Source organism: Hylobates moloch, unplaced genomic scaffold (genome assembly GCF_009828535.3).
Source record: "Hylobates moloch isolate HMO894 unplaced genomic scaffold, HMol_V3 SCAFFOLD_2, whole genome shotgun sequence".
In the NCBI taxonomy this organism is placed as follows: domain Eukaryota; kingdom Metazoa; phylum Chordata; class Mammalia; order Primates; family Hylobatidae; genus Hylobates; species Hylobates moloch.
Genome location: NW_026652277.1, coordinates 73,416,723 through 73,432,254, shown reverse-complemented (window position 1 = coordinate 73,432,254; position 15,532 = coordinate 73,416,723).

The window sequence follows — 15,532 nt, the reverse complement described above, 5'->3', positions numbered from 1 at the left end:
AGATAGATAGATAGATAGATAGATATACATACATATATAGAGAGAGCGATATATATACAGGTGATTGCTTTTTCTTTTGAGCTGTGGATGTACATGTCCAAGTTGATAACTTAATGGTCATTTGGATAAATCTTAGACCATTCAATCTCAATATAGATAGTCTCACTATGTATACAAAACCTGTTCTTTTTGGATATTCTTGTGCAATAAGAGAGTTGAGAATTTTCCTCTAGTCATCCTTTCCCTCATTCTCACTTCATCAAGTTCTCTCAAGTCTAGATTCTCATTCTCTCTATATTGCTGTACTTTCACTATCCCACAATCATGGCCTAAGTTCAGTTCCATTAACGATTTTGGCTTTCTACCTTTTTCTTCAGCCTAAAATATTGCTACTTTCTTCCTGGTTTCAATACCTGCCAACCTTTTATTCATGCCTGAATTTGATCTTGATTTTTAACCCATCATCGTCTCTCCTATTCCTTCAATATAAAATCCAAATTAATTAACATACCCATGCCAACTAAACTTCTCACCTCATACTTCCTGTGATGGTTAATGTCAAGTGTCAACTTGATCGGATTGAAGAATGCAAAGTATTGCTTCTGGGTATGTGAAGGTGTTGACAAAGGAGATGATTAGACTACGTTTACCTAATTTAGATTAGGTAATGATTTAGATTACGTTTACTTAATTTCTTTTGAGAATAATTGCATTTTAGTACTTACATTTCCTTTCATGTTGATTCCAGAATGTAGATTACTAATTATCTTAGCTTTCAAGGGAAAAATATTTAAATAAATAATGTATTATTCTGTTTAATTTTATTTTATTGTCAAGAAAAATAGTTTAGAATCTCCTCACCTTAACTGGGACTTTCCCTTCCTTGTTGTGACTCTGTTTCAGGCTAACAAAAATCAAGCACTTTTCCTGACACAGATGTACTATTATAATTTGTATTTTCAGATTTTGTAAAGTATTTTTCATTATTTCTTAAAAATCTGGTTATACATATAATACATTGTCCTTCTAAAAATGTTTGGGGAAATTTTGTGAAGAAGGCAATAGAAATCACCTCTGACTAAACAATCAAAAAATGTTACTATTTTGGGGGATGTTTAAGACTTTTATTATTCATATATAATGGACATTTTGCAAGAAAATTAGTTTAATTTTTCTTATTCCAATATCTTTCACTTGGCCCAAGACATACTTCAGAGAAATATATGGATGGTCAGAGAAGATAGGTAGAAAAACAAAGGATAATAATAAACTTTTGCCATTCAAAATAAGATTTTCCAGAATGTCTTCAAAACCAGCCTTCATTAGAGAGAAGGATTTTTCTAAATTTATTTTACTTCACATTTAACCTGTTAAGCAGCACGGCCTAGAGGGTTGTTTTTGTTGTTGTTGTTGTTGTCGTTGTTGTTGAGATGGAGTCGTGCTCTGTCACCCAGGCTGGAATGCAGAGGCATGATCTCCTCTCACCGCAACCTCTGCCTCCCAGGTTCAAGCAATTCTCATGCTTCAGCCTCCTGAGTAGCTGGGATTACAGGCACCCGCCACTACACACCACTAATTTTTGTACTTTTAGTAGAGACGGGGGTTTCACCATGTTGGCCAGGCTGGTCTCGAACTCCTGACCTCAGGTGATCCACCTGCCACGGCCTCCCAAAGTCCTGGGATTACAGATGTGAGCCACTGTGCCCAGCTCTTTTTTTTTTTAATAACTTAAATAACATACCCTATTTTTCATTAAAGTTTCAGAAGCTAGAGTTGGGAAAAAGTTAGAAACGTGACCAAGAATTGAGGAAACATGACAAGGAAAGGAGAGAAAAAGAAAGAGGACAAAGAGATTGAGGAGGGGTTCAGGATCCAAGCTAATAGTGCCCCTTCACTTTCCTGTCTCCAATCCAAGCCAAAGGGCTAAGCCTCAAAAAGGGGAAAAGGGTTACTTTACAAATGTACAGAGAAGCTGAAAAAAGCACTGAAGGCAGACTAGAATTGAACTAAAATGAGGTGGCCATTTAAGGGGACAGAGCTGATGAGTAGGCAGAGAGAAGAAGAGGGAGTCAAATGTGCATATAAGACTCATGTGGTTACATGGTGCTGTGCTGGCTTCAGTGCCTGGTTGCCAACTGGGGTAGGCCATTGAAAGGATGTGCAGTACTCATAGCAGAGGCTACAGGTGGGGCAGGTTGGTTGGAAAATACGGCAAAGCTTCGAAAATGATTTTAGACAGTGAGAGTTATGTGGAAGTCATGTCAACCAGAAGGGCCACTGAGAATAGACTGAAGGTGTGTAAGGTCATGAATTGTGTCATCTGTTGACACCCACTTTAAACACTGACAGGGAGAGCCAGGCAGACAAGGAATGTCGCTGTGAAGCACAGAGTAGTCAAAGGTTACTTGGCTGGTTCAATGACTGACTTCTGTTCAGCAAAGTTACATGACTTCTTTTGCCTACATTCGTCTGGACATCATCTTCGAAAGAAGCAGGGGTTTAGTGAGAAATAAAAATAAGAGAAGCTGAACAATTATTTCCAAAGACAAATGTTTAGCTTGACTAAAGATCAAGTAAGAGCTAAAGTAAATACAGTTTTCTCTGCTACCGAGGGGGTAGAAATTTGAAAGTGTTAAAGAAAAATTATGGGAGGCCATTGCTTTGGACTGAACTCCTGCACTAGGCTCCAGTAGACAAGACTAAACCAAAAAAGCATCACTCATGCCAAATGCCACATAATCAAACTTTAAGGAAACAGAGGGGTCCCCAAACAGACCAGTTTTTCCTAGAAACAGGAGATTCCAATCTACCTGCATCAGAGTAATAAGGAGGTCTCTCTGCTTCAACCCTTACAAAAAAGTAACCTGAAGTAACCTGATGTTCACCAGTTCTTTCTTCTATTGTTTTGTTTCCATTTTCCCATCTTATATAACTGTATATGTAAATACACACATAGACATATATGTACACACACGCATGCAAAAAGGAAATAAAATTGGTATGCTATCGTATTTAATATTATAGCATAGCTATTTTCTCCCTTCAATAATTAAGTTTGAAATTATGCATTTAAAAGTATGTGTTGTGAAATATAACACACATTTATGAACTAAATTCACACGAAGAAGCCTACTCTGGATTACTTCTTAGTTCCTCAATTTAATAAGTGTTTACTAACATTAATATTTGCTAATTTTTAAATTTATAAAAATTATTATCTCATTGTTACATAATCTTTATCAACTCCATATGTTCCATAAACAATATGGTATCATTTTTCTTTTAAAAATATTTACATAATGAACTTATGCTGTATATTTTATTTTGTATCCTACTTTTAAAACAACTCAACATTGTGTTAGGTATTTAATAAATTTTAGGCCGGGCGCGGTGGCTCACGCTGGTAATCCCAGCACTTTGGGAGGCCGAGGTGGGCAGATCACGAGGTCAGGAGATAGAGACCATGGTGAAACCCCGTCTCTACTAAAAAAAAAAATACAAAAAATTAGCCGGGCGTGGTGGCAGGCGCCTGTATTCCCAGCTACTTGGAGAGGCTGAGGCAGGAGAATGGCGTGAACCCGGGAGGCGGAGCTTGCAGTGAGCCGAGATTGCGCCACTGCACTCCAGCCTGGGCGACAGAGCAAGACTCTGTCTCAAAAATAAATAAATAAATAAATAAATAAATAAATAAATAAATAAATAAATTTTAAACATTGTATCACATGACATTATATGGATAGGCCTTTTTATGTATATAGTACAATATTATATGACTATATCACAAAAATTTAATTTATTCTATTAGCAACAACATCTGAGGTGCCTTCATTACTTTGCTATCAGAAGCCACACGGCTCTGATCGTTTTTGTACGTAGATATTTTATGATGAAGAGTATGAATTTCTCTAAGGCATATACAGATGGAATGAATGTGTTACAGATTACCTATGTTTTCCACTCTATTGGCAATGCCAAACTATTTTCGGAATAGATTAAAACAACAAAATTATACTTAGTAGCTTTGGAAAATATTTTTTAAAGTAGATACTTTATGATTTGGGTATCTATTTCTTTAGCTGGGAATTGAGTTTTTTTTAATTTACGATTTATTTAACACTAGTAAAATTAATATCTTTGTGTGCTCTATACACTGTGTCAAAGTTTCTATGTATTTCCTTTTAATCAATTTTTAGATTTGAAATTATGCTGATCAAGAGTTTGATCGTTTTTGTGTTCTTGATAAAATTTTCATGCTTAAATACACTCTTATATGAGATCATCCACATATATCTATTTTCCTTGCCACCTGTGAAACATAGTGCTGTTATTAAGAGTCATTGTACAATAACATCAAAGAACAAACAGACTTGAAAGAATCAAGTATAGTATTTATAATTTTTCTTACCCATATCAGCTATTGACTATAAACAGGGGTGTTTGCCAGTTTTCCAGAATAGTAGGAATGCTTTTTTTACTCAAATTCTTTTCATTAGAATATTGAAATTACCATATATTAGTCTGAGAACTTTTTTTTAAAGTGTCTGTCATTTCTGGTTATGCCTTTTTTGCTTTACAAGAAGAAAGGCCTATGATAAAACTTCTGCAAATCCTGCTCTGATACACAAAAGAGCAAATGCTTCTCTTTTTATGACTAGTGCTAAGCAAAGCAATATATGTAAAATATTTTTAGCTAAATCATCATAGCATTTCTGAGAAAAATTTTAGTACATCTGGAAAAAAAGGAAAGCTCAAATAATTCTAAAAAGATTATCTGATATGTATCAAATCTGTAATTCTTTTGCATTGATTTTAAACATCATTGGCTATTCTTAAATATATTTCAAATTTTTTTAAATGGCCACAATTATTCTATGGAATTCCTTGAGATTTTATTTCAAATTGTGTTTCTTTTTGGATGCACAGTTATTTTTAAAGGGTTAATCATGCAGAAATGTAAGCTGTGAATCAATAATAACCATGCTGGAAATTAACCTCCAAGGGAAAGGTAAATCTACTGAGATTGTACAAGACAGAACTGCACTAATGCCAGTCAATTTTATTTAGATTGAATCGCCTACAACTAGAGCTGAGTTAACCAGAGCCCTCAATTTCTTTTTCTCTTTCTTTCTTTTAGTAGTGGCCTAGGTGATTTGATTTCAATTCACCTGAGGTTTTGAGAAACAAAATCCTCCCCCATAAATACTGCATGGTGTTTATGACCATCCCAGGGATGGTTTAAAAAACAATGAAAAAAGTGGGCTTATGAAAAATAAATCTGGCTAATTACAGCAAATGGGCTTAATTTAAAAACCACAGGTGCCTCTTTTATAAGGTTTGGTTGTGCTCTTGCCCATAGCATGTTTATATATTATGGGATAAAACTGAAATCTTTGCTGTGGCCAGCTTTAAATGGGGAACATTTGGTTCAACTCTATTTACAGTTTGGATCGTATATGATGTCATAGAAAATATAAAACCTGCAAAGACATGTTTCTGCCTTGAGGAATATAGTATCTAGTTCATTATTTATGAAATTCAAGTAAAATAATATCAATTAATGCCCTGTCAAAGAGCTCATTTGCTATATATTTTGTCTTAAGAAGAAGTACAAAAGGGTTTATTCAATAGTTTATATTATTTTACTTTTAGAAATCTGTGATATGAGAAGCATTAAAATACAGTCAGTGAAAATAATTTTTGCTAAAATAATTTTGGTTATGGTGGATTTCTGTAAGCTTATAATGCCTGACTTTTGACACATGTATTTTTCTGACATATGTCTCCTGGATGTGATAGGCTTTCAAATCTCCTTACTCTAGGCACTGAAAGTTTAGATTAGTTCCTTGGGGTTCTTGTGTTTCTAAATCAAGCAAGTATCTAATCTTTTTCTTGTGCTTGAGTAGTTAGAAGTTGCACCATAATCAGAGATTTAGAACAGAAATACTTAATGAGAATCAAGGAGGAAGCCAAGGAACCCCAAAGATTACCATCTTGAAATTAACCCAAGACAGTAAAGAGAACAACAAATCATACAAACTCAGTTTCTAATTGCTTTGCAAAACAAACATATTATAAATACTTCACCTAAAATTCACTAAATAGTATCATGTTAGATACTTTATTGAATTTATGCATAGATTCATAGATTTCAAATAAGCTAAGAAATCTCACATGGTTACAGGTATGTATATTCACTTTTTATTTTTATAAGAGAAAAATCTATTCAAGCTATTTTGGTTTAATTATCTTTTATATTAATTCTATGGTTATATTTGGAAAGCATATGTTATGTCACAGAATGAAACCCTCATTTTCTTAATCTGTAAAATTAGGATACTACATTCTCCTTGGAGGTTTGAATACTGATGTTCCCTCCAAAATTCATGTTGAAACTTCATCTTCATTGTACTAGTTTTAAGAGGTGAGGCCTTTTGGGGAATTGATTAAGTCATGAGGGCTCCAAAATCATGAATAGATTAGTGCCTTATAAAAAGGTTAGAGAAAACTAGCCTGGGTTCTTTTTGCCCTTCTGCCACGTGAGGACGCAATGTTCACCCTCTCTGCCATGTTGAGGACATAGCAGAAAGCCCCTTACCAGACACCAAATGCTGACAGCTTGAACTTGGACTTTCTAGACTTCAGATCTGTGAGAGCTAAGTTCCTGTTCTTTAAAAATTACCTAGTTTCGAGTATTTTTAAATAGCAGCTATACATAGAACTAGACATAGAGCTCCTAGTGAAATTGCAGGAACTCAATAAATGGTACAATTATGTTGTTGTGTTTACACTAATATATTCATTTCTGACATTTCTTATCTGAAAAATCTCCGTTTTAAAATAATATTTTCATTATCAACTTTTACTAATTACATTTGATCTGGGACTCATTCTCATACACAGGTCAAATATGCATACATATCACTGGCAACTAGTATTGATCATGTTTTACTGATATTTTAAGAAAATTTCTGCATAACTTTCTTTACATCTAAATACATTTCCATTTTCACCATTATATTATGTTTTGAAAAGAACAATCCTATTAAAGATTAATAAAAAAATTCCTACCATCATATGACTCAATATTTTAATAACAGCCTATAGAGTTTATTTTGCACCTAATACATTACAAATGATATGTTATGTTATGCATATTAAACATATTTCTAGCCCTCACAACACACATATTATGATCACTTGGATACAATGTGAGGAGAGTTGAAAAGATTATGTGATTTGCCTAAAGTGGACAAAACATGAACTGATACAGGTTTGTCTGACTCTTACTTTCCTAATTTTTCTAGAAACAGTCATCTTTTATTGAGGTTGACTCAACCAACCAACTGATGCTAAGCCTAGAGCTAGGTTGCCTGGATTTGGAAAGTTTATTTAAGTAGGAATAATATAATATTCCTTAATCTGTTCTGTACTACTATAAGAACGTTCAGTTGTCTCAAAGTTTTCCTTTTCTTTGGATATTGCTGACAACAGTAATTAAATATTTAATTAATAATCAAATAAATAAATTAATTAAAGTAATAATTAAATGCTTTGCTCTGTAACAACACATTTTTAGCCATATCTATATAAGATACACTGATATTACTTTATTCTCCTTTAAAGAGTAAGTCCGTGGAATATTGAACTTCCTAAACACTAACTATAGCAAATACTTCAATATACATAATCGAAATGACATTTGATATTTAATTGACTGTTGCATTACAAAACTTTAGAAATTAAAGGGTCACCATAAATTGGTCCACTTAATATTGAGGTCCATAGGATTTGCAAAGACATACAACTGGAACACAGGTCATTGTCAACTAAATGATATTCATGTAGAAAATTATTTGAGGTAAAATGTCTTAATGCACTAAAATTTAGGCTGAATGTAAGGTTCATTTGTTCATTCAGTAATTATTAAGTGTCTTCCATACATCAGATGTTGTTTTAGGTACTGGGAACTTGATGGTGAATGAAATAGATAAGGTGAATCATATAGACAAGGTTCCTGCATACATGGGGCTTATTGCCCAGTGGAAGGTAAAACAACTCACAGGCCAGGGAACAAATAAATTAAAACATTTCAGATTTTGATAAATGCAATGAGGAGCCTAGCACGGAGACTGAGAAATGTGTGTGTGTGCACGTGTGTGCCCATCTGCTTGTATATATGAAGGTGTATGTGGAATACTTTAGGGAAGAAACTGAGGCCAAGATATGTATGCTGAGATATTTGCCATTCATACTACAATAACAAGCCCACTATAGAAAATCTAGCAGTGTATTTCAGAAAATAAAAAGGCCCCAAGATCAAAATAAAAACAAACAAACAAAAAAACCTTGGAATGGTGAGGAAATAGAATTAAGGCCAATATGATTAAAAGTAGTTAATAGGGCATTTAAACATTTGTACATGTAAGTGGTCTAAGTGTAGTGGTGAGTAATGTGATATGCTTTATGTGTTTCAAGGATCAGTTGGACGGCTACATAAAGAAAGAGGAAAAAGGTCTTTTTATTAAGGAATTAATGTTTATAACCCATTCAATCATTTGTTCAACACTGAGTTCCTACTTTGTGCCAATCACTCTTCTAGGCACTGAGGTAATAGCAGTGAATACAACAAAGTCCTGAATCTCACAGCCCTTACAGCAAAGTGAGGGTAGGCACACAAAAATAAACAAACACAAAAATTAGATGGTGGTAAGTACTTCAGTCCAAGCATACACCATGGTAATTAAATAGGAAGTGAAGTTGTATTGGTGTGTCTTGTTAATTTATACAAGTGATTGAGGAAGATTTCTCTGATTAATTTACATCTGAACTCAGACTACAAGACAGTAAGGGGATTTGTAACGTGGATATTTATGAGAAGAACATTTCAGGCAGAGAGCCACATCAAGTGCAAATTCAGTGAGGTAGGGGGAGTTTTTATGTATTTTGTCCTTCATTTTGTCAAGAAATGCAAAAGAAAGGTCAGAATTTTGGCCTTTTATTACTGGCATGTCTCTTGATTTTTGAAAAATATATTGCAAAATCTTTAGTCACTATATATTACAAAGTTAGCAGACTTTGAGAAAAACACTACCATTTAGAAAGCAAAAGAATGAGAAGCCTGTAGTAGTGGTTCTCAGGTCCTGCTGAATGAATATTATGCTACACCTCAGTCTTGGAGATAGAAAATGCTTCTTTCTTAGGGCCACAATTTTGGATCAGGTGCAGCTCTCTATAGTTTTCCATGGCCCTTGATTCCACCTTCCAAGAATTCATACCTCTGCTGTTATTCTCTTTGGCTTCATCAGAAGAGGATACTAAAGAGCATACTCTCTTTAAAGTCCAAATGACACCCTGCTCGTAAATATTTGGGGCCTCAAAATTCTCCTTCAAAGATGGATTATTTGTCCATAATTCAGTTTTACCATATTGGGTGATAAGTAACACTGTGGTTTTATTATTAATTTGTCAATTTGTGATGAATTTGATATGTCTATTTGTTTTTATTATAAACAAAAATACTGTTTCTTCCATGAACATTTGAGATTAGCCAAGGTTACTAGGCATAGTAGATGCAAAGAATAGGACACATTTCATGTCCCAAAGAAATTTCTCAGAGGAGATTCATAAGAATATCAATATTTATAGCAGTGAATAATAAATACTGTAAAAGTGGTCATGTTCAGTGTGCTCTGGGAGCAGGGAGGAGGACCAATCTAGCACTATAGATCAGAGATAGATTCCCACATTTGGTAGCTGTTTTTCTAAGCCCAAAGCATAAAAAGTAATTAGCCAGAGAAAGAGAGATGTTTTAGCAGAGAATGTGTAAAAACAGAGAGTCCTGAGGAAGTGACATTCAATCATAAAATACAGAGGATGTTTTTTGGCTGGAAAATAAACTTTCTATTGGGAAGTGTATAGGCAGGGTTCTCTAGTGGGACAGAACTAATAGGATATATATATATATATATATATATATATATATATATATATATATATGTGAAGGGAAGTTTATTAAGGAGTATTGACTCACACAATCACAAGGTGAAGTCCCACAATAGACCATCTACAAGCTGAGGAGCAAGGAAGCCAATCCGAGTCCCAAAACCTCAAAAGTAGGGAAGCTGAAAGTGCAGCCTTCAGTCTATGGCTGAAGGCCTGAGAGCCCCTGGCTAAATCACTGGTGTAAGTCCAAGAGTCCAAAAGCTGAAGAAGTTGGAATGCAGGAAGCATCCAGCATGGGAGAAAGATGAAGGCCGGAAGACTCAGCCAGTCTGTTCTTCCCAACTTCTTCTACCTGCTTTATTCTAGCCTCACTGGCAGTTGATTAGATGGTGCCCACTCAGATTGAGGGTGGGTCTGCCTCTCTCAGTCCACTAACTCAAATGTTAATCTCCCTTGGCAACACCCTCATAGATACACCCGGGATCAGTACTTTGCATCCTTCAATCTGATCAAGGTGACACTCAATATGAACCATCACAAGTCCACACCTTTTCAGACTGAACCCATACACATCTCCTGAATCATACATAATCTTCAAATAAAGACAATAATAAGGTGATAATTACTCCAAACATAGTACAGGTATCCTTTATGTAACAGGACGTGCACTAATACTTAACCTAAATGCTATTACATAAAGTTAACAACACTTAAATGCAGTTATAAAGTCAATAAAACTTATGTCACATGATAAAGGAAAAGGAAAGGAAGTAAAATGAAAATATTTTCTTAATACAAGTGTATACATGCACAAACACGTTCTTAACAAAATAAGGAGAAAATACTCATAACGATTACAGTCCTCATTTCTGCAACTAGTCACGTGGTCACGGCTGGTATTGATGACTACCTTCCTCTGCTACCCATTCTGTATTCTCTTTGCCTTCAACAAGCACCTCTGGTAGTGGTTTCTTACCTGGTAGAGTGACTCTGAAGGGTCTCCGTCATTTATAGTCCTGACTGGATTGGGTCGTTGTAGCTTCCCATTGACCTTAATCAAAGAGCATGGTAATACTAAGAGATGCCCTAAGGGATCTCCTGTATTCCATGCATACTCTTCCTTACCACCACTGTGGAGTAGTAGACTGATTTACTTGTGATAGTCCTGGTCAATACCCCAGCCAACACTGTAACTCCCTTCTTAACCTGTTGAGTTAGAGGTAGGAGCCCAAAGTAGCCAGGTGTCAATGTTAACTTCCAGTTTAATGGAAACATGGTTGTGTCTCCTCGTGGCAGCATTCCCCCTTTGGCTAAGACCTCTAGGCCAGCAGAGTGTAGTGTCATGGAAACAAAAAGCAAAAATGTTGCTAGTGAGTCAATAGGGATGATGGTGAGTCCAGGCTCACCATCAAGCTCACCAAACAGGTCCGGCTGCAGCTTGCACAGTAGCCTGGACGTGTTTGCATCCTTGCCATTTCCACTTCCACTCCTTGATTCCTGGACCCACGAATCCTGGCTATGGGAGAAAGAGTACTATGTATTGGATGCTAATGCAGAGCATACACAGTCTTCTGGGGAACTTTGCCCCAGTCCTGCAAAATATTGTCACCTAGTTGGTGTTGTAATTGTGACTGCAGAAGGCCTTCCAATCAGTTCTATCAATCCAGCTGCTTCAGGATGATGGGGAACATGGTAAGACCAGTTAATTCCATAAGCATGAGCCCATTGTTGCACTTCTTAAGTAGTAAAGTAAGTGCCTTGGTCAGAGGCAATGCTGTGTGGAATACCATGATGGTGGATAAGGCATTCCATGAGTCCATGGATGGTAGTATTTGCAGAAGTATTGCATGCAGGATAGGCAAACCCATAACTGCAGTAAATGTTTATTCCAGTGAGGGCAAACCTCTGCCATTTCCATGATGGAAGAGGTCCAATGTAATCAACCTGCCACCAAGTAGCTGGCCGATCACCCTGGGGAATCGTGTCATATTGACAGCTCAGTGTTGGTATCTACTACTGGCAAATTGAGCACTCAGCATGGCTGTAGCAAGGTCTGCCTTGCTGAGTGGAAATCCATGTTGCTGAGCCCATAAATAACCTCCATCCAAGCTATTTACTATAGCTTTAATTATTTGAATCCAAAAACAAAGAAAAAGGGAGCTAATCAACAAAAAGTATTCACTTCAAGTTCATTCAGTGAAAGAAAAAATCCTCTGCTTTAAAATCAGGTTTGTTGGTTATTTTCTTAAGTTTCTGAAGGAAATTGGTCCAGGATAGAATAGTCCTTTCAGATAAGTTTCACAGTTTTAGTGTTGAAAAGTTATTATTCCAAAACTCAATGTTGTATGTTTATAAACTAACATAACTAGATTAATTGTAATTAGCTAGATTAATACAATTAATCTAGTTAGCTAAATTAATTTACTAATCTAGTTAGCTAAACTAACTAGATTAATTGTAAAAGGAGGCCAGCTGAACTTATTAACAAGTTTTTGATTAGGTAGTTGTTTTTAATTCTCACAAACAGATCCACATGAGGGCAGTAGACCATGATAAAGCCTGGAATATAAACGGTAATACAAAGATAAACCAAGAGAAAAACATATTTAGTTCCGGAATTATTTCCCTTGGCAAAAGGCATAAATCTCATATGTTAAAAAACACAACCAACCTTAGTTACCAGCACCTATCTCATAACCAATAAGTAGAAAGCAGCCTTAAATGTTTTCTTTTTATATTCCAATATACCAGGAGGGAAAACTTGTTCTTCTTCCCTCATATAAAAATCTATAAAGGATCTAATCTCAAAAAACTCTCAGAGTAACACAACTCTTTGTTCCGTTGTGTTCCTGTAAGTATTGACCAAGAATAAAAATATCCCAGTTAAGTGAAAACTCCTACTGCAGAGAGAAGAAAAATTGACTATCTAATGCACCATTTTTTAAATACTTTAAGAAATGATGACATTTCTAGTTAAAAATCTTGACAGATAAAAATAGAAATGTACAATTTTTAATACCAGACTCCTGAGTAACGTAAGAAAAAGGTTTTGGAGTATTTATTTATATTTCCATTATTATCAGAACATGGAGTGGGGAGTAAGGAAAAATGATAGAAATTTCACCACAGTCTGCACCTGCCTCCTCATAATCCAGATATAATCTTCTACACACCATTTTTTAAATTATTATTACTGCTGTAACAAATTACCACAAATTTGGTGGCTTAAAACAACATATATTTATTATCTCACAGTTTCTGTAGTTTGGAAACCTGAAATGGATCTCACTGGACTAAAACCGAGGAAGTGTCAGCAGGACTAGCTCTTTCCTGGAGGCTATAGAGATGAATCCACTTCAAGTTCACTCAGGATGTTAACAGATTTCAGTTTCTTAATGTTGTAGAACTAGTTCCTTTATTTGCTTCCTGTCAGCCAACAGCCACACTTAGCTCCCAGAAGCCTCTCTCTTGTTGTTCCATGTGACTCTTACATCTCAGCACCAGCAACAGCACATTGAGTTTCAGGCTTGGACTCTCCCTGAATGTCCCTTCTCCCACATCTCTTCTCCCTTCTCCTGCTATTGTATCTTCCTGAGTCCAGCCAAAGTTTCCTGCTCCTAAGGACCCACATGATTAGATTGTGCTTGCATTAGTCCATTTTCACACTGCTGAAAAAGACATACCCGGGCTGGGCGTGGTGGCTCACGCTTGTAATCCCAGCACTTTGGGAGGCCGAGGCGGGCCGATCACGAGGTCAGGAGATCGAGACCATAGTGAAACCCCGTCTCTACTAAAAATACAAAAAAATTAGCCGGGTGTGGTGGCGGGCGCCTGTAGTCCCAGCTACTCGGAGAGGCTGAGGCAGGAGAATGGCGTGAACCCGGGAGGCGGAGCTTGCAGTGAGCCGAGATCGGGCCACTGCACTCCAGCCTGGGTGACAGAGCAACACTCCGTCAAAAAAAAAAAAAAAAAAAAAGACATACCCAAGACTGGGTGATTTATACAGGAAAAAGCATTTAGTGAACTTACAGTTCCATGTGGCTGTGGAGGCCTCACAATCATGGCAGAAGGCAAGAAGGAGCAGCAAGTCACATCTTACGTGGATAGCAATAGGAAAAGAGACAGCTTGTGCAGAGAAACTCCCATTTTTAAAACCATCAGATCTCATGAGATCCACTCACTATCAAGAACAGGATGGGAAAGACCCACCCCCATGACTCAACTACCTTCCACCAGGATCCTCCCACAACACATGAGAACCATGGAAATTACAAACCAAGATGAGATTTGGATGGGGACACAGAACTAAACCATCTCATTCTACCCTTGGACCCTCCCAAATCTCATATCCTCACATTTCAAAGCCAATCATGCCTTCTCAACAGTCCCCCAAAGTCTCAACTCATTTCAGCATTAATTCAAAAGTCCAAAGTCTCATCCGAGACAAGGCAAGCCCTTTCTGCCTATGAGCCTGTAAAATCAGAGCAAGTTAGTTACATCCTAGATGCAATGAGGGTACAGGCATTGGGTAAATACAACCATTCCAAATGGGAGAAATTGACCAAAACAAAGAAACTACAGGCCCTGTGCGAGTCTGAAATACAGTGGGACAGCCAGACGAGGTGGCTCATGCCTGTAATCCCGGCACTTTGGGAGGCCAAGGTGGGCAGATCATGAGGTCAGGAGATTGAGACCATCCTGGCTAACATGGTGAAACCCCATCTCACTAAAAATACAAAAAATTAGCTGGGTGTGGTAGTGGGCACCTGTAGTCCCAGCTACTCAGGAGGCTGAGGCAGGAGAATGGTGTGAACCTGGGAGGTGGAGCTTGCAGTAAGCCAAGCTCACACCACTGCACTCCAGCCTGGGAGACAGAGCAAGACTCTGTCAAAAAAAAAAAAGGAAAAAAGAAATAAAAAAGAAAGAAATCCAGTGGGACAGTCAAATCTTAAAGCTCCAAAATGATCTCCCTTGACTCTATGTCTCACATTCAGCTCATGCCAGTACAAGAGGTGGGTTCCCGTGGTCTTGTGCAGCTCCACCCCTGTGGCTTTGCAGGGTACAACCTCTCCTGGCTGCCTTCACTAGCTGGCATTCTCTGTGGCTTTTCCAGGTGCACAGTGCAAGCTGTCAGTGGATCTACCATTCTGGGGTCTGGAGGATGGTAGCCTTCTTCTCAAAGCACCACTAGGCAGTGCCGCAGCAGGGACTGTAGTGCAGACTCCCACTCCACATTTCCCTTCTGCACTGCCTCAGCAGAGGTTCTCCATGACAGCCGCTCCTCTACAGCAAACTTCTGCCTGGGCATCCAGGCATTTCCATACATCTTCTGAAATCTCAATTCTTGACTTCTGTGAACTCGCAGGCTCAACACCACGTGGAAGCTGGCAAGACTTGGGGCTTGTACATTCTGAAGCCACAGCTTGAGCTGTACCTTGGGCCCTTTTAGCTGTGGCTGGAGTGACTGGGATGCAGGGTACCAAGTGCATGGGGGCCCTGGGCCCAGCCCACAAAACCGTCTTTTCCGTCTATGCCTCTGGGCCTGTGATGGGAGGGGCTGCCGTGAAGACCTCTGACATGCCCTGCAGAC